This window comes from Taudactylus pleione, unplaced genomic scaffold, assembly GCF_031769625.1.
Source record: "Taudactylus pleione unplaced genomic scaffold, aTauple2 ptg000015l, whole genome shotgun sequence".
Lineage (NCBI taxonomy): Eukaryota > Metazoa > Chordata > Amphibia > Anura > Myobatrachidae > Taudactylus > Taudactylus pleione.
In genome coordinates this window covers 8,249,202-8,273,202 of record NW_028284417.1, presented here as the reverse complement: position 1 = coordinate 8,273,202, position 24,001 = coordinate 8,249,202, and the positions used below count along the sequence as shown (strand labels likewise).

Below are 24,001 nucleotides of genomic sequence, written 5' to 3'. Positions count from 1 at the left end.
TAAAAACTCATAATAGCTAGGCGTACTGTGTTGCTTATCAAAGATTTGTAAAATATATATCTATGTATCTATGTTTGTTTATGCAGCAGTGAAATTCAAATGGTGGCTCACGAAAAAAATAATTTTCCAGTTTTGGATTCTGAAAAGAAACAACTGTTTTTAATAAGTTAAACCATGTAACGGTTGTTATTGTTTGGTATATTGATGTTTAACAGTGGTTTCACACACACAAACACGCACCACCACCAAAAAAAGTACTTTGCAGTATTTGGAATAAATGTAACCAACACATAGATGTCTACTCCCTACAATTCCTGAAGACTCTAACAATCTTTGTTCTGGATTTGGTGTTGATACTGATTGCAGAAAACTGGATGGTCTTATATAGATTCTACACATGAGAATAGTGTAGCAGCTGGTACTGGCTGAGCAGGAATAGTCAAATGGAGAACTGAAGTAAATCTGGAAATTAGGATACCTGATACCTAGTTTAATACCAGACAGGAACTGGCTTGGCGGGTTACCAGGCTGAGCTAGACATTGTACTGGCAATGACTGAGAGCCAAACGTTGGAAAATATACCCCGGGGTTAGCCAGGATTGGATGAGCAGTGTCAGATGTTTCCGGCTGGCTAGTGATTGGCCAGATCGATCAGGTGATCAGGAAAGCAATACTCTGGGGGGCCGGACGTGAGCTGCAGCCTAGCAGGCCAGAAACAATGAAGCCTGCATCTCAGAGGGATGACAGTGGATGCACGAACTGAACTTGGGGAGCGAGCCAGCTGGCCACAGGAGCAGTAAGTGACCCAGTGGTGGGGGTAACAAGCCTGGGTGTCAACAGTACCCACCCCCCCTTGAGGGGTGGCCTCAGGACATCTCTTTGTTTTTTTTAGAAAACTTGACATGGAAAACAGAAACAGGATGAGGAGCATTAAAATCTTCAGCACTCACCCAGGATCTCTCAGGACCGTATCCTTTCCAATGGACCAGATACTGGAGTTTTTCATAACGGCATCGAGAATCGATAATGCTTTCAAATTAAAACTAAACTCCACACTGAGTCTTAACTGGAGGAGCCTTGGGAAGCAATGTCTGGAACTTGTTGAGAACAAGGGGTTTGAGGAGAGACACATGAAAGGAATTGGGGATTCTGAGTGACGGAGGAAGCTGTAGATGATAAGCCACCGGATTGATGATCTTGATGATAAGATAACCAGACACAATTGCCCACCTTGAGGTGAGGAATAGCCCTTCTTTTTTTATCAGCAAATGTCTTGTAACATGCAGATTACTTTTTAGGTGTGGCATTAACGTCCATCCAGATGTTTGCAAAATATTGAAGAGATGCTTTGGCAGCTGGTACATCGAATAATGGATGAGACTGAAACTTAGGAACTCGGGGATGCTGCCCATACACAGTGAAAAAGGGGGTGTTTCAGAGGAAATATGGTAGGAAATGTTATGAGGGAATTTGGCCCATGGCAAAAAATCAATCCAGTCATCTTGGGAAGAAGAGATATACATGTGGAGGAAAGACTCTAAGTCCTGGTTGACTCTCTCAGCCTGTCCATTGGATTGGTGGTAAGCCATGGAGAACTTCAGTTGGATCTGTAGAGCTGAACAAAGAGCTCGCCAGAAATGAATGACAAATTCTGACCCTCTGTCTGATACAATCTCCATTTGCAATACATGCAGGCGGAATATTTCAGAAATAAAAAGCTGAGAGAGACGTGGAGTAGAAGGCAGGCCGGTCAGGGGTACAAAGTGTGCCATCTTCAAAAACTGATCAACTACAACCCAGATGGTAGTGAAACCTTTGGAGGCTGGGAGATCAGTGATGAAGTCCATTGAAATATGGGTTCAGGGTTGTATGCAATTGACAATGGTTGTAACGGACCCACTGGAGACTGGTTAGAGATCTTATGCTTTGCACACTGTGGACATGAAGACACAAATTCCTGTACATCTGAATGCAGAAAAGGCCACCAATAGGACCTTTTAATGAATTGTAAAGTCTCTTTGACTCCAAGACCGGAGAACTTGGAGGCATGGGCCCATGACATTAATTGTTTGAGAAGCTCTGGAGCCACAAATGTTTTTCCTGGAGGAGGAGTGATCGCATCTGTAGCAGCAAATATGGTAGGATTCAACAGTGGATACTGTTCAGCCACATCAGATTCATCCTCTGGATTCATGGAATGAGATAAGGCATCAGACTTGCAATTATGAGATCCAGGATAGAAAGAAATTTTGAAATCAAACCATGAGAAAAATAATGCCCACAAGGCTTGTCTGGGTGTGATATGCTGTGCAGTCTTGAGGTACAGGAGAATCTTATGGTTGGTAAAAATAGAGATGGGAAAATGAGTTCCCTCCAGCAGATAGCACCATTCCTTAAAGACTAATTTAATGGCTAGAAGTTCTTTTACGCCAATGAGGTAGTTCTTTTAAGCAGGCAGGAATTTCTTGAAGAAAAAACCACAGGGGTGTAATTTATCCTCGAGTCTTTGTGACAGAACTGCCCCTACAACATCTGAGGACATGTCCACTTCATGGATGAAGGGTTGAGTAACATCTGGCTGGCTTAGAGGAGCTGGAATAAAAAGACTGTTTTAGCAACTGGAATGCTGTCTTTGCTTCTGAAGATCATTGAGCTGGACTGGCACCTTTTCAAGTTAGGGCAGAGATGGGTATTACCAACATAGAGAATCCTTTGATATATTTCTGGTAATAGTTGGCAAAGCTCAGAAACCTTTGAATGGGCTTTAAAGAATTTGGTTCAGACCAGGAGATGACTGTTTGGACTTTTTCAGGGTCCATCTTGAGACCAACTCCGGAAATAATGTACCTTAGAAAAGGAATGTCAGGCACTTCAAAGATGCATTTTTCAAGCTTACAATACAAATGATTTACACGGAACCCCCAGAGGACTACTTTGACTTGGGTCATGGTGAGAAACAATATCATTGGAAAAGATGAGGATGTCATCTAAGTAGAAAATGAGTTGTACAGAAGGTCACAGAAAATTTAATTCACAAAGTATTGAAGCACTGCAGGAGTGTTACTCAAACCAAAGGGCATGATGAGGTATTTCCTAGTGCCCATCTCCCATATTAAAAGCTGTTATCCTTTTGTCTCCCTGGCAAATGCAAATCAAGTTGTAAGCACCCCTCAAATCTAGCTTGGTGACAATAGTTGATCCTTTCCTCCTGTCGAAGAGCTCCCGGCAAGGGATAATGATTTTTGACTGATCTCATTGAGACCCCTGTAATCAATACAGGGGCACAGTCCCCCATCTTTTTTTTATGAAGGAAAACCTGGCACTGGCAGGAGAAGATGATGGGCGGATGAAACCTCTCTCCAGATTTTCTTGAATATATTCAGTCATGGCTTTGGTCTCTGGAACAGACAATGGATAGGTGCGAACCCTGGTAGGAGATTTACCAGAAACCAAGTCTATGGGGCAATCCCACTCTCTTATAGGAGGCAGAGCATCAGCTCCCTGTTTGCTGAAAAAATGGTGAATGAATGGTACTGGGATGATCATTTCGCAGTGATAGCTGAATCAGATGACTTGACAGGTATTTGTGAGGTTCTTCATTTGTTGTGGACCCGTGGTGGTATTAGTAGCAGACACCGAAGCAGGTTTAAAATAGAAGGTGGAACTTTTAATGAGTGGTTTAGTAGACATGGAAATGGCAACATAAAAGTCTAGGTAGTAATAAGGTGCACTTGGAACCGTAGTGAGGCAATGGGAAAAAGTCCAGGTAGTGACAGAAAGGAGACAGTCCAGTATTCCATGTTTGTGAGACTGAAGTGAAGTGCAGGCTGAAGAAAACAAGATTTAGTGGAATGCAAGTGGAGGCAAGGTGCAGGGTACAGGAGACTCAGGTATTCAGGCAAGGGAGAGGCAATTGGAGGAGGCAGGGGAATCCAGCGGAGTTGGAGTAGGCAAGGTGAAGCAGGCTAGGCAGGAATTCCAATGACTGCTGTATGAGCACAGGAACTCTCTCTCAGCTTCCACTGAGAAACACGTTGCACTGGCAATGAAAGGGAGCTCTGAACTCCCTTAAATACCCAGTGCTCTGCCGTGACAGGCTAGAGAGAGAGCAGATGACACACCAGGATAGGGCGACTAGGTCACATGGATAGAGGCAAGATGGCAGCACCCATGCCGGAGTGGAATGGAAACACCACCATGCCTAACCAACACAGAATGACAACATGCCCGCACAGGACCACGCACAGCCAATGCTCCCTGCCAGACACCAGCACCACCACCAGATGCCCCTCGCCATAGCATCTTCACAGGTATCACCCGCTGACTGCCATGCCCAGAAACCCTGGTTGTGACAGTAACCCCCCTTTATGGGTGGCCTCAGGACACTCACCAGGCTTTTCAGGATGGGCAGCATGGAATTTCCTGATGAGTGCGGGAGCATGGATATCCCAGGCATCGGTTCAACAGCATTCTTCCGGGCCGTAACCCCTCCAATCCAAGAGGTACTGTAGTCGACCCCTGCGGACATGAGAATCCAGGACCTGGGAGACCTCGAATTCCACACCTCTTTCTGTCTGGATACGGGGAGGAACAGGGAGAACCTTGAGGAATTTGTTTAGGACTAGAGGTTTGAGTAGAGAAATGTGAAAGGAGTTTGGGAGGGCAGCTGAAGGCGATACGAATCAGGGTGGACTACTTCAGTGATAGAGAAGGGTCCGATGAAATGTGGAGCAAACTTCATCGATGGTAATCTGAGGTTCCAGGTGGATAACCAAACCTGGTTTCCAAATTGCATGCAAGGCACCTTCCGACGCTTCTTGTCTGCCTGGAATTTGTAGCGAGGGGACACCTTCTCCAAATCAGCACGCACCAGAGCCCATATTGACGCAAATCTCCGAACAGTATCATCCACGGCTGGCACATCAAAGGCAGGTAGGCTTTGGAACTCAGGTACACGAGGGTGGAGACCGTAAACAACCTGGAATGGAGTTTGATTTTTTTTAGAAGAATGATAGGAGGCATTATGCGCAAATTCAGCCCAGGGCAGAAAATCAAACCAATTGTCTTGAGATGACGGCATAAAGATTCTTAGGAAATCTCAAGGTCCTGGTTAACTCTCTCCATAGATCCATCGCTCTGTGGAATGATAGGCTGTAAAGAAGTTTAGCTTCACTTGCAGAACAGAACACAGGGCTCTCCAGAATTTTGCCACAAATTGAGCACCATGATCTGAGACTATTTCGGCAGGAAGTCCGTGAAGATGGAATATGTGTTGGACGAACAGATGAGCCAAATCCAAAGTAGTAGGTAGTTTCTTTAGAGGTACTTAATGGACCATTTTCGAAAATAGGTCTACCACGACCCAGATGGTGGTGTAACCCTGAGAGCTCGGCAAATCTGTTACAAAGTCCACGGAGAGATGCGTCCACGGATGTGATGGAATAGGCAGGGACAACAAATCTCCGGCTGGGGCTTGACGAGAAGATTTATGCTGAGCACATAGGGTACACGAAGAGATAAACTCCAACACATCAGCTTTCATTAGTGGCCACCAGTAGGCTCTCTTTAAAAGTTCCAGAGTCTTCCGAGTACCAGAGTGACCTGCAAAGAGTGAGGAGCGAGCCCAGGTGAGGAGCTGCTTCCTTAACTCCGGGGCCACAAAGCTATTCCCAGTAGGAGGCTGCATTTGTATGGTGGCAAACACCCTTGACTCCAACACGGGGGTACTGCGTATAATCCCAGAATTGTTATTACAGGAGAAAGATCTAGACAGAGCATCTGCTTTCTGATTAAGGGCTCCTGAATGGAAGGTGAGAGTGAACTGGAAAAGGGCAAAAAATATTGCCCATCGGGCCAGACGAGGACTCACACACTGGATATTTTTGAGGAAGATGAGGTTCCTATGGTCAGTGAAAACAGTGAAAGGAAATTTAGCCCCTTCCAGCAGGTATCTCCACTCCTTTAGCACCAACTTTACCGCCAAGAGCTCCTGTTCTCCTATAGCATAGTTCTTCTCAGCAGGAGAAAATTTCTTGGAAAAGAACCCACATGGGTGAACTCGGTTGTCTTCATAACGTTGGGATAGGATGGCTCCCACTGCCTCTGATAATGCATCAACCTCCAATAAAAAGGGTCTATCCAGGTCTGGTTGTCTTAGAACTGGGGCTGAAATAAAAGCTTGTTTCAAAAGCTGGAAGGCTGTCTCTGCCTCAGGTGACCATAGAGCAGGATTAGTGCCTTTATGGGTTAGAGCCGTGATGGGGGCCATCAAAGACGAAAATCCCTTGATAAAGCATCGGTAGTAGTTGGCAAATCCGAGCAGTCTCTGGATGGCTTTCAAAGTTTGAGGTCGAGACCAATCCAGAATCGCCTGAACCTTTTTGGGGTCCATTTCTAGACTGGAGCCAGAGATGATATAGCCAAAGAATGGTACACTGGGTACACTAAAGACACATTTCTCCAGTTTGCAGTACAGGCGATTTTCCTTCAGTTGGGACAGCACTTCCTTCACATATTTATGATGTTCTTCTAGGGAAGACGAGAAAATAAATATATCATCCAAATAGACAACTACTGAAACATATAATAAATCCCCGGAAAATGTAATTAACAAAGCCTTGAAAGACAGCAGGGGTATTGCACAATCCAAAGGGAATCACAAGGTATTCAAAATGTCCATCTCTGGTATTAAAGGCGGTCTTCCATTCATCACCTGCGCAGATACGAATGAGATTATAAGCCCCTCGTAGATCTAACTTAGATAATATGACGGATCCTTTGACTCTGTCGAATAGCTCTGTGATTAATGGAAGTGGGTATCAGTTCTTGACCATTATATCATTAAGGCCCCGGTAGTCTATGCATGGTCTTAACCCACCATCCTTCTTGGCGACAAAAAAGAACCCAGCTCCGGCAGGAGAGGTGGAAGGATGAATGAACCCTTTCTCGAAATCCTCCTGAATGATGTTACAAAGTTGGCATAGTTATCCAGTAGAGAAACTGAATGCTCCCATAGTGGGGAAGCCCAATCCAAGGTTGAGCCAGACAACAGGGACACAATGTAGGCCACTTTAGTTCTTGCAATGGGAAAATTATCAGGCTTTAAGGTGAAGTGTATAATCGCACGGATTCAGGAACCTCCGACAAAGCTTGGGGTTGCCGTCAAATTTACTTGGCATAGGAAGGTGTAACCGGGGGGATGCCCTGTAACCTGTATTTTCAGACACAGAAGCGCGTGTAACTACTGTTATACTACGGGTGGATAAAGAGGTTTGCAAATTATCCTGTCGTTTAGTCATTTCTTGCAGGAACTGAGCCATTTGGTGCTGCATAGCTTCCAGGTTTTCCAAACGGCCTGCGATGCACTGGAATAAATCCGCTCCAGACTCCTGTCCCATGGCCTAGTCCATTGTCAGTGCAAACTGTGAGGTTCTGGTTTTGTTGTGGACCCGGGGTGGTATTAGGAGCAGACACCGAAGCAGGTTTAAATGAGAACGTGGAACTTTTAATGAGTGGTTTAGTCATGGAATTGGCAACATAAAAGTCCAGGTAGTAATAAGGTGCACTTTGAACTGTAGTGAGGCAATGGGAAAAAGTCCAGGTAGTGACAGACAGGAGACAGTCCAGTATTCCAGGTTTGTGAGGCTGAAGTGAAGTGCAGGCTGAAGAAAACAAGATCCAGTGGAGTTCAAGTGGAGGCAAGGTGCAGGGTACAGGAGACTCAGGTACTCAGGCAAGGGAGAGGCAATTGGAGGAGGCAGGGGAATCCAGCGGAGTTGGAGTAGGCAAGGTGAAGCAGGCTAGGCAGGAATTCCAATGACTGCTGTATGAGCACAGGAACTCTCTCTCAGCTACCGCTTAGAAACACGTTGCACTGGCAATGAAAGGGAGCTCTGAACTCCCTTAAATACCCAGTGCTCTGCCGTGACAGGCCAGAGAGAGAGCACATGACACACCAGGATAGGGCGACTAGGTCACGTGGCCAGAGGCAAGATGGGAGCGCCCATGCCGGAGCGGAACGGAAACACCGCCAGGACCACACACAGCCAATGCTCCCTGCCAGACACCAGCACCACCGCCAGACGCCCCTCGCCATAGCATCCTCACAGGTATCACCCGCTGACTGCCATGCCGAGAAACCCTGGTCGTGACAGTATTGAAACAGTTCTTACCCCAAGATAAAATTTGCATGATGGAACATTAAATTTGAGGGTTCTGTTTCCACAACCATGGAAGTCCTAGCACAACAGAGTGGGTAGCTTTAGGGATGACTAAGAAGGATTTATCCTCAGAGTGTAGTGCCCCTACTTGGAGTTTAACTGCTGAGGTACAGAGTGATGGAGCCGTGCGGAATCAAACTGCCATCCACGGGCAGACAATGCGATTGGATGGGCCAGAGACACAGTAGGAACATGGTGTTTGGTGACAGCCCTGTGTCATAAGATTTTCAGCAGCACCAGAATCCAGGAGAGCAGAAAGTACTTTACATTTATTGGAAATGTAAAGAGTCACCAGAATCAGGTTCTTTGGGAGACGGATGTAATACTCCTAATCTCTTCCCGATCTCAGACATAAGTTTATTTGACGTTGCCTCTGACATTCCTCTGGAGACAGGTGGTGATGCATAAACCTTTGCTTTAGCTTTCTCACAGAAATGCTCACAGAGGCGTAAGTCCACTTTAGTACATAAAGAAATCAAATCTACCAACTTGGAAGGATGGTCACGGGTTGCCAACTCATCTTTAATTTTTTTGGACAGTCCATACCAAAATGTTGCCACTAGGGCTTCCTCATTCCACCGGAGTTCAGAGGCAATGGTCTGGAATTGTACCACATACTGACCCATGGTTTTGCTGCCCTAACGCTGCCGTAGAATATCCATAGATGCTGACGTAGATCTTCCGGGCGCATCAAAAATCCTACGAAATGTAGCAATGAAGTCAGTATAAGATGATAATAGTAGGTCAGATCTCTCCCACAATGGAGATACCCAATCCAGGGCTGGACCAGACTGAAGCTTTGGATTTTATCCTGACGAATAGAGTTTTCCTGTAAGCATTTTTGCCAACTGGCGACTTGTCACCTCCAGACTGTCCAGACATCCTGCAATATTGTTGAGGAGCTCCAGTGCTAGATGAATACCTTTTGGCCGCATCCATTTGGCCAGTACAAACTCTCACACTTGTGTTTGTTTGTGGAACTGTAGTCAGGTACATTTCTGTTTGAGAAGTGGGAGATGTGTAAGCAAAGCTGGCAGGCCTGAGGAGACCTCTTGACATGTGAGTAGATGCTTCCTTGACCGGGAATCGAACCCGGGTCTCGGCAGAGAGATGCCGGATCATACCCATTAGACCACCAGGGACGTCGGTATGATGTATGTAGCATAGAAGAGTGTAGCAGTAGATTAACCAGGCTGAACTGGGTGTTGTTACTTGATAATAATAAAAACACTCTTCTTACTTGGTTCTGTAGTCCAGGACACTTGAGTGGCAGATCTTGGCAGTAGTATTTACCAAGCTTGGACTGGGTTTTCTTTGTAGTCTGGGAGCACTCTAATGATGACAGGACTGGACAGAGACTGAACACTGGAATGGATCGTAGCTGTAGAATAATCAGGAATGGAACCAGGGAAGCTGGAACAGTTGATAATACCTGAGCAGACAGATGAATGCTTTGCACAGGTGTAGAATAGAATCGGCACACAGTAGTGTGTACTGAAAATACCTGTGCAACTTGAGATGCTGATTACACAGGAGTGGAATGGCAGAGAAGGTTAGTGACGCAAATACAATCAGAACTGCACCAGCAGGATAACAAACACATGTAACCGGTTGAACTTCACTCAGTAAGGACTGAGCTAGACATTGTACTGGCGATGACTGAGACCCAGACGCTGGAATATATACCCCGGGGTTAGCCAGGATTGGATGAGCAGTGTCAGATGTTCCCGGCTGACACAGGCTGGCTATTGATTGGCCTGGATCGATCAGGTGATCGGGACAGCAATTCTCCGGTGCTGGCTGGATGTGAGCTGCAGCCCAGCAGGCTGGAAACAATGAAGCCTGTGTCTCAAACGGATGACAGTGGATTCACAAACTGAGCTTGGGGAGTAAGCTGGCTAGCCACAGGAATGGCAAGTGACCCAGTGGCAGGGGTAACAAGCCCGGGCTGTGACAGATATTTTAACTTATAAACATCTTCTTTTATTATTGTAATAATTTATATAGTTAACACTCACCAGCTGAGTGGAGGTCCATGTGACTCTTCTGTATAGTCAGACATTGCTTGCAGAGCTGGGGGTCGGGCCACACCACAGGCAGTAAGCTTCACGGAGTGAGCTAATAGAGGAATGCCTCTGAGTATGGGTGGCATGCCTTAAGCACTGATGGACACCTTGGATGTGTCATGTAACCAGGAATTGCACTGCAGTGTTTAGAGATCGGAGCTCAGTCAGCAGAAACAAGAGAAGACACAGTGATGCAGGTAGGAGAATCAATGGACACTGAAGCTTAGTGTTGTGAGGGGAGAGTTACAGTGAGTAGGGGGTGAGACAGGCTCCCAGCACTCCTACCCATCTCCATGTGTATCTGAAGGTTTGGAAGGGAAGCGCTGCACAGGTATAGATGGGGGATGGTGGTGACTGGGGGAAAGGTGGGGGAGGGGGGATGAGGGTGTACAGGGGGTGGAAGGGGGGGTGAGTGGATGGGGAGATGGGGGAAGCCCATGAGGTGGGGTGGCTGTGTGTGGTAATCTATACTGGTGTGGGGTGGTGTGTGATGCTGGCGTGAATAAATACTGGACAGTGAATACAGGGTGACCAGGTGTTTATTGCATTGTACAATTAAGAGACACAGTGCTCGAAGTACTTGTGCAAGTCCCTCCTGGGCTCAGAACAATATGAAGCTTGTTACAGTCCAAGGGGAAAAGTCCATATCCTGTTGGTGAGGGGGGTTGAATAGTTCCAAGGTGGGGGTAGCCTGACTGGCTCCATGGATGCACAGTCCAGGGTGTTCCAGTGCTAGAGTGGTGTCCCGCTTAGATGCCAAATGAACCACCAAGACATACAAACATCCACTCACCAAGAAAAACATCACATACCAGCAGTACATGACATGTTTCCACACTAAGACCAAGAAGAAAACTTTAAACACCTCCTTCAGTGAATCAGGAATCACAACAGACACATCCACATTAGATATTGAGACATCTTTCTCTATGAAATAGAGGACCAAGATTACGAACACACGGTGAAACAATCATTAGAAATAGGGTGCATCAACACATTAAGAGGACAATACACCACAGAACCAGATACAGTAGCCAGGCATACCCCGAGCGACCCCATGCCACCCCCGGACACCAAAGGACCTGCAACTCATCCCAGCACTGAAACAAACACCACAAACTACACATGGGGCACAGATTTTTTAGACTTGGTGGCAGGCGGTCATGCCTGTCAAACAAACACACAGAAACCAGAAAAGGAAACTTACAGAACCAGATGAGGATGCAGGGGAGGCCAAAAAAACAAAGCAAACCCTTTAACAGGAAACAAGCAACAAACTGAATATTCAACCTAAGTACAACAGAACTCACAGACACACACAAGGCAGTGCTCAATAAAGGACTCAAATTTGCCCCGACAAGTAAACTGAACAAATTCGAAACATACCTGGATATCAATCATCTACTAAAAAAATCACACTGAGAAAGTATTTTGCCAAGAATCAGATACAATACAAACCCAACAGTAATGCAGACCCATTCAAACACACAGACCTGAGACCACAATCCACATTTTACCCCCAACATATTAAAGGCCACATTATACAAACATATGAACAACTAGTCTCCAATGATTTGGAATGTCTGTCAAATAGGAACAATAAATACCCCAACCTCATCAAACAGGAGAAGAACACACTCAATGATCTCAAAGACAACAAAAACAATCATTAAACCAGCCGACAAGGGAGGGGGATTGTGATCTTAAACAAAACAGACTACATCATTGAATCAGATGGACTACTAGGCGACACCAAGACATACACCAGGCTTAAAAACAATCCCACAGATAAATACACCAAATAACTATCCATCTTCCTCAAACAAGGACTAGACACAGGCATTCTTACAAAGAAAGAATTTGATCACCTCACTCCAACAAATCCAGTTATTCCAGTATTCTACTACCTACCAAAAATCCACAAGGACAAACATCACCCATCCGGCAGACCCATCATCTCAGGCATCAATTCCCTAACATCCAACCTGTCAAGATATATCAATCAGTTTCTACAACCCTATGCCACTACACAAAAATCCTACCTGAGGGACACCACAAGCATCTTACAACTACTCCGAGATATCAAATGGGAAAATTATATGTGGCTTGTCACCAGTGACATCACACCACTATACACAGTAATCAGACATGAGCAAGGGATCGAGAGCATAAAACACTTTTTACAAAATGACAACACACTTCATCCGAAACAAACTGACTTCATCACAGACGACATTAAGTTCATTCTTGAACACAACTACACATGGTTCAACAACAGTTTTTACATTCAACAGACTAGGACCGCTATGGGGACCAGGTTTGCTCCAAGCTATGCAAATCTCTTCATGAGCAATTTGGAGGAGGACAAGAGAGAACCTGGTCAGAGAGAACCTGGTCAGAGAGAACCTGGTCCTCTGGCAAAGATATATAGACTACATCATAATCATCTGGAAAGGGCACGAACAATCACTCCTCCACTTCATTGAACACCTACAGAACAACGAATACAACCTCAACTTCACTACCACATACAGCCAAAAAAAGAATTGAATTCCTAGATTTGGACATACACATAAACAACAAACAAATAGAAACCAAGACATTTCTCAAAAGTGTGGATGTCAACAGCTATATACTTTCAAACAGTATCATCCCAACTGGATAGACAGCATCCCCTTGGGATAATTCACCAGACTCAGGAGGAACTGAACCAACGTTGAGACATACAGACAACAAGGTAAAGAACTCAAACATAAATTCAAAGAAAAAAGCTATAACAGAGGAACAGTAGACACTGCATTCAAAAAAGCGAAACCCTGAACAGAGATCATCTTCTAGAATACAAACAGAAAACAAATGACAAAGACAATAAAGACATATTCTTTGTCACACATTTAACTTATCAGCCAACAAAATTAAAACCATCATCAGTAAGCACTGGGACATCCTAATGCAAGATGAAACCCTAGCCTCAGTTCTTCCCAGGAAGCCCAAAGTGGTATATAGAAAGGCACCCAACATCAAGACCGCACTGGTACACAGTCACATACCACCAACCACTCTTGTACAGACAACATTGAATGACACAACCAAAAAACATGGGTTCCATCACTGCGGTAATTGCATTGGCAGCAAAACAATGGGAAGACACTCACCATAGAAGTCATATCAAACACAACTGAACAAAATCAAACAAGAACTAACCTGTCATACAAAAGGAGTCATATACATAATCTCGTGTCCTTGTCATCTGTAGTACATAGGCAGAACCATTAGGCCCTTGAAAACTAGGATAGCTGAACACATACAGAACATCAAAATTGGCTATGATAAACACAGCCTGTCACAACACTACAAAGAGGTACATGGATAAGACCCCTCCACCCTCACTTTTGCAGCCATTCAACAGATACCGAGGGATTGGAGGGGGAGAGATTATATTAAGAAAATAAATAAGGCAGAACTCAAATGGATCTATATGATGAAAACCCTAGCACCAAAGAGGCTCAATATTGACTTCAACATTCTATCCATCATATAACACATACAAACACCGGTCCCCACACTAATCTAACTTACACCCCTACAATCCCCAATTACCCCCTACCCCCCCTCCCCTCACTATCAACACAAACATAAAACCATAGTCACCCCAACCACACCACAATGCCCCATCATTTGTAACCACGGTCATCCACCCCAAATTACAACACACTCTTGTGCGAACAATTGATCCTCAGTACCCATTCCCACACAGGATCATTATTATAGTTACTATATCAGTGTCCGGACAACACATACATAGAGATCCTACAACAAGTTTTGCAGCCTTCCTACCCTTACCTGCCGTTAACCTCTCACGTGATCTAGGAACCTGTCCCAACCACACCCATAAACCACCAGCTACACTGCAACCTAGAATTCTGATCCACTACGATTGCAATACCTGCAAATTTCCAATTTGATCCTCCATCTCTATTTCCCCACTCACCAAGATATTTAGCAATAGAGATCATGATCACACACACACCTACGTCATCATGATTACCCCATCCACTCAGCTGATCGGAGTATATCATCAACACACACACACACCCTGGTTACTATAGCAACCTGATTACTTCCATTACCTCAGCCAATCACAGCACGAGCCATTAGGGCTTCACACATCCACCATCCAATGATGGCAAATCAGGAAGTAATTTAAACAGTACCTGCCTGGAAATCTTTGACAAAGGCATGCTGTGCTGAAACGCGGTAGACCTACCAGGACCAAGCTACACACAGCTATACCAGCTGTCACACATCAACGCTACCCACCTACTCGGCACACCAATCTCCAGCTGAAACCAGAGTCAACACCGTGAAAGCCAACCCGCCTGCTCCTGGAGCTGGAAGTTAGGGCTGAGAGGAATGAACATCACGTTCCCAGCCTGTCACCAGCACACAGTGAGGAACACGCGGATGCATGTGCTACATCGGCTTAGAGAGCCACAAGATTGCCCCCCAAGAAGGGTCCTGACTCACCGCCAAGACATCAAAAGTTACCTGCTATGATAACCACCACCCCACCCATACCACCGGCAAGGTGACACAGCGCACCAGTACGAGTGAGACGAACCACCGGTGGAACACCCATACTCGTGATCCTACCTTAAGAAGCCAGAACCACATGGGCACCACAGCACAATGCCCCCGGTCCAACTCCAGCGCACCTAAGTGACAAGGACATGAGGCTCCAGCTGGACCCCTGTCCCACCCTCCACACTTACCGCTAAGTGATAAAGTCTAAGCGGGATGCCGCTCTAGCACTGGAACACCCCGGACTGTGCATCTACGGAGCCAGCTGGGCTACCCTCACCTTGGAACTATTCAACCCCTCACCAACAGGGTATGGACTTTTCCTCTTGAACTGTAACAAGCTTCATACGGTTCTGAGCCCAGGAGGGACTTGCACAAGTACTTCGAGCACTGTGTCTATTAATTGTACACTGCAATAAACACCTGTTCACCCTGTATTCACTGTCTAGTATTTATTCACGCCAACATCACACACCACCCCACACCAGTATAGATTACCACACACAGCCACCCCACCTCACAGGTTTCCCCCATCTCCCCATTCGCTCACCCCCCCCTTCCCCCCGTTCACCCTCATCCCCCCTCCCCCACCTTTCCCCCAGTCCCCACCATCCCCCACCTATACCTGTGCAGTGCTACCCTTCCAAACCTTCAGATACCCATTTAGAGACCGGACACCTCTTAGGGAAGCTGCACACAGACTACCTCCCCACTCCCCTCGGCCACCATCATCCCCCACACCCTCCCTCCTGCAAACCCCCCTCCCCCGCTCCAACCAGAGCGCAGTATTCAACCATTGTTATACAGATCCATCTCCATGTGTGCCTCCCCAGCCATTGACCTCACCGCATGTCACTAGTTGGGAATAAGCGCAATTTAGAACACCCTTACCACAGCAATTGGGACTTCATTAATTGGCTGTATAGAAGTGATGTCCACGCTGCAAACACTCTTCTTACCTTGTTCTTCTTTCAACTTATGGCAGTGCCTCCACCTGAATCTAGGAAACCATTTCCCCTACACCACTGACCTTTTATATTTAGCAAGTACACACCACGCAAAGTTTGCAGCCAAAACCACCATGGTTTATTTATTTATTCTTAATGTGCAGAAACGATGCCTAGATATAGATAACATTTAGGGTCTCTGGATATATAAATCTGATCATACAGACTTTTTCAGAAAGATGATGTAATGGTATTTCCAGTGCTTTGCTTCTCTCGTCTATTTCTGTTTTATTGGGCAGGCAGGCATTCTATGCTTAGTTTAACATGTTGCTATGCACTTCCATTATATCATCTAATGTTTTGTTTCATGACACTCCCTCTGTCTTACAGTGCTTTTGAGTTGGTCCAGAAATAGACAAATCTCAGGTGCACAACTCCAAATTATTAATAATATAAATAAATGCAATAACATTTTGCAATCAATAGAGGTTTTTAGCATAATCATGGCCAAGGTTAACCCAAGGTTTAACCCTTCACACAGTGAAGGGTTAAAATGTGTTATAAAGGAAAATGTGTTATAATGTGGTGCCCTGAGACAGATCAACCAATGCAATCCAGGGGGACCCACGCCCCAAAAATTAACCAAAGTTGCACTACAGTATATAACTTGTAGGACTTATCTAGAATTGTGCCTAATACAGTGTGCCTTTACATTACCATACTCCATGCTTTTAAACCAATAAGGAAGGGTGCTAATCCAGAATGGGGGCGTCTCCTTTCCCTCAGAAGTGCAATAAAGCACATTAAATGGAGTATATGGGAAAGATTTCTGGACTGCACAACCTGACTATATATATATGATGGAAGATGCTACCTGATGAGACTAATTGCAGGCACAGAAACAGACAAATCTCAGGTGCACAACTCCAAATTATTAATAATATATATAAATGCAATAAAATTTTGCAATCAATAGAGGTTTTTAGCATAATCATGGCCAAGGTTATGGGCCTACCCACCATATCCAGGTAACCTCTTTTGGGTAGGTCCCTAACATACTAGGGTTCAAATCCAGAGCACAGGACCCCCCAAAACGGGCCCATCCAAGCTGCCCCAGGGCACCACCATAGTAAGAAACTGCAGTGTAAAGAGATAGTTAGGAGCAGCTGCAGCTGCATATAAAGAATGAAAATAAAAAAGTTTAGTACATATATATATACCAGCTGGGCTGATTTGGAGGTGTCCTGCGCTCTGGATTTGAACCCTAGTATGTTAGGGACCTACCCTAAAGAGGTTACCTGGATATGGAGGGTAGGCCCATAACCTTGGCCATGATTATGCTAAAAACCTCTATTGATTGCAACATTTTATTGCATTTATATATATTATTAATGAGTTGTGCACCTGAGATTTGTCTGTTTCTGTGCCTGCAATTAGTCTCATCAGGTAGCACCTCCCATCATATATATAGTCAGGTTGTGCAGTCCAGAAATCTTTCCCATATACTTTTGAGGTGGTCAAATAGTAATTATATGACACTTCTGTCAATCTCATGTTGTAAGACAGTGGTGTCAAACACACCTCAATTAAATAAAAATCGTGCCTCAATTTTGTGCCCCTTTTATTTTCCTTCCCCTTCTTTTGTACTATTTTCATTTTTGTATTTGGAAAATTATGAGCAAAAAGTATTGTAATAAACATTCTGGGACTGATTCTGTGTTTAACTCAATCCTATTTTGTGGCCGGGTTTAGTAATTTTCTACACTGCGTATGTTCCGTGGTTGAGCATACACAACTTTGACCGACTGCAAAACAAAGATTCACAGTTGTACGCATCTAAATGGTTGTAATACACTCACTATTGGTGTATTCTTGGGTTACCATCTAATGTTACCTTTATTAAATATATATTATGTAAACTTAAACCTCTAACAAAAAGCACATGGACAGCAGTGCTGGCGTTTAACATTTTGTCAATTCTATTCTATTGTTGACGAGTATAACTCATCGGTAAAGGAGCATTCACTTGCTAAAAGTTCTGAGGGAGTCTTTGGTGTCCAAGATGAATTGCGCACTATACTCAGCTGAGCGTACACAGAGATGGTCTGATTTCAGAAAGGTAAATGCCGGCTTTTAGTGATGATGGCTACTTTCACATGCTGATGGATACAGGTGGTGCGGTCTCATAGATGCATGTAACACTGTACACAGATCCGCATTTTGGCCGATTTGTGTGCAGCTCTGAATCAGTCCCTCATCGTTTAACTGTTATTGCTTGGTGTGGTCATGTAAGCATTATTTTATCATTTTTCCACTGTTCATTTGGAGCTAGGTCAGATTTTCCTATTGGAGCAAAGGTGGATTTGTGCAAATGTTCTGCCATCCTATTGTCCTGTTATTTCAGGGGCTGCAGTTTTCCGAAGCTACAGCCCCAAGATTATAGCATTAGTAGCTGAATATGTCTACCATGGGAAGATGCTCGGTCTCTGGCTGCTTCTTACCTATTGGTTTATGGCACCACAACCTCTAAAGAAGTTCCTGGGACCCAGCTAGCGGAAAGGAGCATTGCAGTAATAACTAGGAGTGATGTTTAATAGTTTTAAGCGACATCCTTTAAATCCAAATAGACATCAGACCAGTTTAATGAGAAGCCTTTTTCGCAAACTGAATTTATCAATTGCTAATTATTAATTTCAAATATATTTAATATTTCAAATGTTATTTAATGAGTATTCTTTGAAGACAATTCTGGTCTTTGTCTTTATTAAATACTGGTATAGTATTCTATCACAGAGCTCGATCATAGAAAAGATAAACACATGTAATATTAAACCGAAAAAATTAATCCACATTTAAAATGACAAAGAAGTAATTTATGCTGCAAAACAATAGGATTTTTATAAGCAATTGTGACACCGCATAAAACTCGGCACATAAATAGATTCACACCCCATGACCCAATTTCATGGTCCATTTACAGGATCATAGCAGATTGTTTTAACACTGAATACTATGCAAATTAAACAACCCTTCCATTAAATTAATGTTTCTCTTTTTTGTTCCAAGTTGCTGCTTGTTTTCTCTCATTTTGAAACTACATCACCTTGTCCTTAAAATATAGTACCCTCTCTCTATCTCTCGCTCTCTCCCTCTCAAGCAAAAATTATAGCAATTTGTCAAGATTTGGGTAAACGCTATATTGATATTGTGCCAACATATAAAGTTTCACGGTTAGCCTCACAGCAGTGGTGTCACAAGGAGGGTGCGGGGTGGTGCGGGCCACACCCGGGTCTCACTCACCGAGGGGTGACACCAAGGTGCAGACTCCCTCTCAGTGACAGGAGCCGAGTGCTGCACTATAGTATTAAGTGCAGCACTCGGCTCCTGAAAGTGTGAGGGAGCCGGCACTGCAACCACAAGGCAGTCCGCATCTCCCCTCCTGCACACCCAACTTCCCCCACCGGTAAGAAGAACGGGACCACGGGGTTCGGGCCACGAGGCCACTCCCCCGTCCTGTGAGACCACGCCTCCTTTTTGGCATCGCCAAAGGGTCCCTCCCTGCCACGGGCGACACCGCGGGGAGGGACGCCACTGCCTCACAGTCCTTGACAAAAACTAGAGGAACGAAGACCTGCGGTTTCTAAATGGTCATCTCACCTTCTAAAAGTGGCAAACTTATACACCAATCAGCCATAATATTAAAACCACAGACAGGTGAAGTGAATAACATTGATTATCTTGTTACAATGGCACCTATCAAGGAGTGGGATATATTAGGCAGAAAGTAAACACTCAGTTCTTGAAGTGGATGTTTTAAAAGCAGGAAAAATAGGCAAGTGTAAGGATCTGAGTGACTTTGACAAGGATCAAATTGTGATGGCTAGAATGGGTCAGAGCATCTCCAAAATGGCAGGTCTCATGGGGTGTTACCAGTATGCAGAGGTTAGTACCTACCAAAGTGGTCTAAAGAAGGACAATTAGTGAATCAGCAATAGGGTCATTGGCGCCCAAGGCTCATTGATGCATGTGAGAAGCGAAGGCTACCCCATCTGGTCCAATGCCACAGAAGAGCTATTGTAGCACAATTTGCTGAAAAAGTTAATGCTGGCTATGATAGAAAGGTGTAAGAACACACAGTGCATCACAGTTTGCTGCATATGGGGCTGCATAGCCGCAGACCAGTCAGAGTGCCCATGCTGACCCTTGTACACCACCAAAGTGTCTACATGGGCACATGAGTATCAGAACTTGACCATGGAGAGGTGAAAAAAGGTTGCCTGGTTTGATGAATAACATTTTGTTTACATCATGTGGACAACATGTGCATGTGCATCGGTTACCTGGGGAAGAGATGGCACTAGAATGCACTATGGTAAAGAGGCAAGCCGGATGAGGCAGTGTGATGCTCTGGGCAATGTTCTGTTAGGAAATCTTGGGCCCTGACATTCATGTGGATGTACTTGACACGTACCACCTACCTAAACATTATTGCAGACAAAACACCCTCCTTCATGGGAACAGTAATCCCTGATGTCAGTGGCCTCTTTCAGGAAGATAATGTGCCTTGCCACACTGCAAAAATTGTTCAGGAATGGTTTGAGGAACATGTCAAAGAGTTGATGGTGTTGACTTGGCCTCCAGATTACCCAAATCTCAAAAATAAACGAGAATCTGTGGGATGTGCTAGCAACTCTGAACCACCTTGCAATTTACAGGACTTAAAGGATCTGCTACTAACGTCTTGGTGATGATGCCACATGACACATTCAGAGGTCTTGTGGAGCACATGCCATGGCAGGTCAGAGCTGTTTTGGGGTCATACACAATAATAGGCAGGTGGTTTTAATGTTATGACTGATCAGTGCATGTTTGGCCACTTAGGGTAAATCTATTCTGTGCCATGGCCACAAAATGCCTCCTTAACGGTCAAGCAAAGGCACTTCACACTAGTAGCTTTGTTAATTTCCCCTTGCACAACATAGATGTCTGAGGGAAAATTAGCGAAGACTGTGTAACATAATAGACGGTAATGTGAGTAGACGGGCATCGTGGCAATGATCAGCAGCACATCGCACTCAATTGAAATGCCCCTTAATTTTTAATGTAGCTTTAAAATGAATATGTGCATTTGAATCAATAGTATTTTTGAAAATAAAATAAAATACCAAATTCATATAAAACATTTGTTACTTGTATTATGTTACTGTTGAGATACACTAATAGTTAAATGGCAAGTTTCTTCCCACAGTAATCTCCAGGCTGCTGAAGATGAATAATAAGTCAGAGACCTAAAGCAGCAACAATCTGACATATATTTCTACACACTGTAGACAAAGGCAGAATTGTGTGCATAACAAAGTCAGTGCAGTAGAATGGTTAAATAGTAACCTATTACACTCTAGGCAGCCTTTCATACCAACGAGCTGATCATTATTCAGCATCAGTGAGGTCAGAGTTCTTAATTCACGTAATGATTGTGTGTAATACAAGAAAATATATTCTTCAGTGTATAATTTATTCTCACAGATTCAGGAAAAGAGCAGCTCAAAACTATTCTCACAGTAACTCCAACAGCCACAAAACAGACAAATCCAAACTCTAAGGAGGAACAAAAAGTTCATTATAAAAATGATTCGCACTTGCAGTCATAACATCATGTTGTTCAGTCTTCCTACTATACATCATCGGTAACCCTGCCTACCATAACCAGAGAACAATGATGATGTAGTACAGGGAGGAGGACTGGATAATAGGTAGGTGTGGTTACAGGACTCTCAGCAGAAGTGAGAGCGCAGGAAGAGAAAGCACAGGCATCTAGTCAAAGTTAGGTGAAGGTTCAGTGAAGGTGAATGATTAGATCAGCAAAGATAGAAGAGAGGGAACCTGCCGATCAGACAGGTAAGCATTGCTCTATCATTATTACTACAGCTGCCTCTGCTTCATTCACATCTCAGAAGTCAGGATTACTGTATATCTATTTATGTGCACAGTTCATACTGCTTAATCTGTGACAGGACAATTAAAATGAATGAGTATTTCCTGAAAATAGAACTATACATGGCATCATAACATTTCTCATGTACTGTATATGTACGAGTCATTGGGTAAAGTACTTTGCACTGAGAAGCACGTTAAATACATACTGTATGTTTGCTGCATGGAAATGTATTACAGAGGATGGTGTCTATAATTCACTTACAAACTGGAGGATGTTCAAATAGGATGTCAGGATTGCTGAGTATCACAGTAATCTGCTAGTTAGGAAATATCAACTGCATAATATTATTCTAACATGTTTTAATCTCTGCGCACTTCAGGCATGGCAATGACAAATCTCATTTCAAACTATGCTGATAAACCTGAAATAATTTAGTAAATTGTTATTTTAGACACCTCAAAAGTTCAGCGGCCTTTGTATATCAACAGCCTTTTAATACTTACATTAACCATTACAGAGCTGCCTGCCAGAAGTTTTGGCTTCTATAGGTACACTAACTATATTTACTGCTATCTGCCTGACACAAGTGGTGTGTAATTTCTATAATGTCTGGATCACACTGGTGGTTAAGGGGTTAATCTACAGGTTCTGTCACTAAAAAGGTTTCTTTGAGTTGAAAAAAGTAACAGTGTAAAACATTTTTGTAATTCAAATATCAAAATTAATTTAAATGGAATTCAAATATTAGTTAACTTTATAGAAAACCTGTGCAAGCTTCCATGACACCCATTCCCCTTTATCTGGCAGACTACAAATCCTATATGCACCAATACTTAATGGGATAAATGCAGATAATGAATATAAGCATGCAGAGTGACAAGTATATAGCTAAATGGAATGGCAACAATGCATTTAGTGGTGAAACAAGGTTTCAGGATGCTGCTACATTACAACTGCGTTGCTTTTAAGTTGTTAGATAGCTACAATCTACTATCTCTACTGTATCCAGACAAATTGTTCTGCTTGGAAAATAGATCCAATGGCCTTGATTAAGGGCCGAATTCAATTAGAGACGAAAAGTCGCAGCCGGCAAAAAAGCATTCGCCGATGCATTCGCCTGTTTGTACACAAAGTTATCTCATACTTTCACAATGCGCACTCCCGCTTATCACCCTATTCATTTCCAAAACAGGCGAAAATGCAGATATTGGGGAAATCAGTCTGTACCCCCAAATAAAGCCTAAGTGACCCTGGTAATCAATATAGAAGTGTATTAATAGCTCTAATAAAAGTATTTTGGGTAGCTAAAGTGAGTCAAAGGGCTGTTATATGCGATTTTTCATTATTGTGGAAAAATGAGATAAATCAATTTTTTGGGTGAAATAAAAAAGTTGTAGTTAAATTGGGGGTACATTAAAATGGGTACTAGTATATTTTTGTGTTAATTAAGTTCATTTTAAAATATTTTTAAAAATACACCTGTTGCAGCCCCCTGCAATCCTAAAAACACCAGTCCCATCTATACAGCCCCCCAAAATACCTGACCCAGTACTTTAGACCCATTTTCCATCACTTTTTACATTTTCGCCCCAAAATTGACATGACATTTTTAGGGGGTATTAAGATAAAAAAAATTTTGCCTTATTTAGTCATTAGGCTGGTGCCCGAATGGTTCTGAACCAAGGGCCTGATTCATGTTGGGTCACAAGGCTGCGTTCGCACGCAGCCAGCCAATGTTTGCATTCTGCTCATGCGTATAAGACGCAGAACACGTGTGCGAACCTGCCACTGCGATCGGGAAGCGATTGCAGTGAGCACGCAGAGTCCTCACACAGTGATTTACAGGAAGTGACTGTTTGAGGGTGGTGACAGGGCGTGGTCAGAGAACCACAGGTGTAACTGGGCATTTAAACACCATTACAGGGCCGTGCACAATTAAGCCCCTGTGATAGCATACGCTGGCAGAAGTCTAGATTGTGAAAGGAAGTTTAGCAGCTTCTGCGGTAGGGTCAGGTCAACCACAACTGTGCGGATGTTACCGATGTTACTGATGTTTTTGCTGACTTGCGGATGCATGTCATGGGAAGTGGGCGGCTTTATACAGTGGTCGGCGTCTTGGTATAGAGCTGCGGTTGCCGTGCGATTGCATTCATTAGCTATTTTTGCAGCAAGTGGGGGTGCGTGCGAACGCAGCATGCGAACCAACCTGATTCAGGCTCCAAGTCCCCACATTTTTACTCAAAAATAGAG

General features: G+C 44.0%; 1 protein-coding gene across 5 annotated transcripts in view; it reads left to right on the top strand.

Moving 5' to 3' along the window:
- Positions 1 to 24,001, top strand: part of FILIP1 (filamin A interacting protein 1) — a 216,174-nt gene that overhangs the window by 69,213 nt on the left and 122,960 nt on the right. Inside the window, exon 1 of one of the 5 annotated variants that reach the window (XM_088471524.1) lies at positions 21,665 to 21,711. The exons of the other annotated variants lie outside the window; for them this stretch is intronic. The gene's annotated coding sequence lies outside the window, so the exon portion shown is untranslated. Of the gene's footprint in view, positions 1 to 21,664; positions 21,712 to 24,001 lie in introns of those variants that run through there. 5 annotated transcript variants of the gene reach the window in all.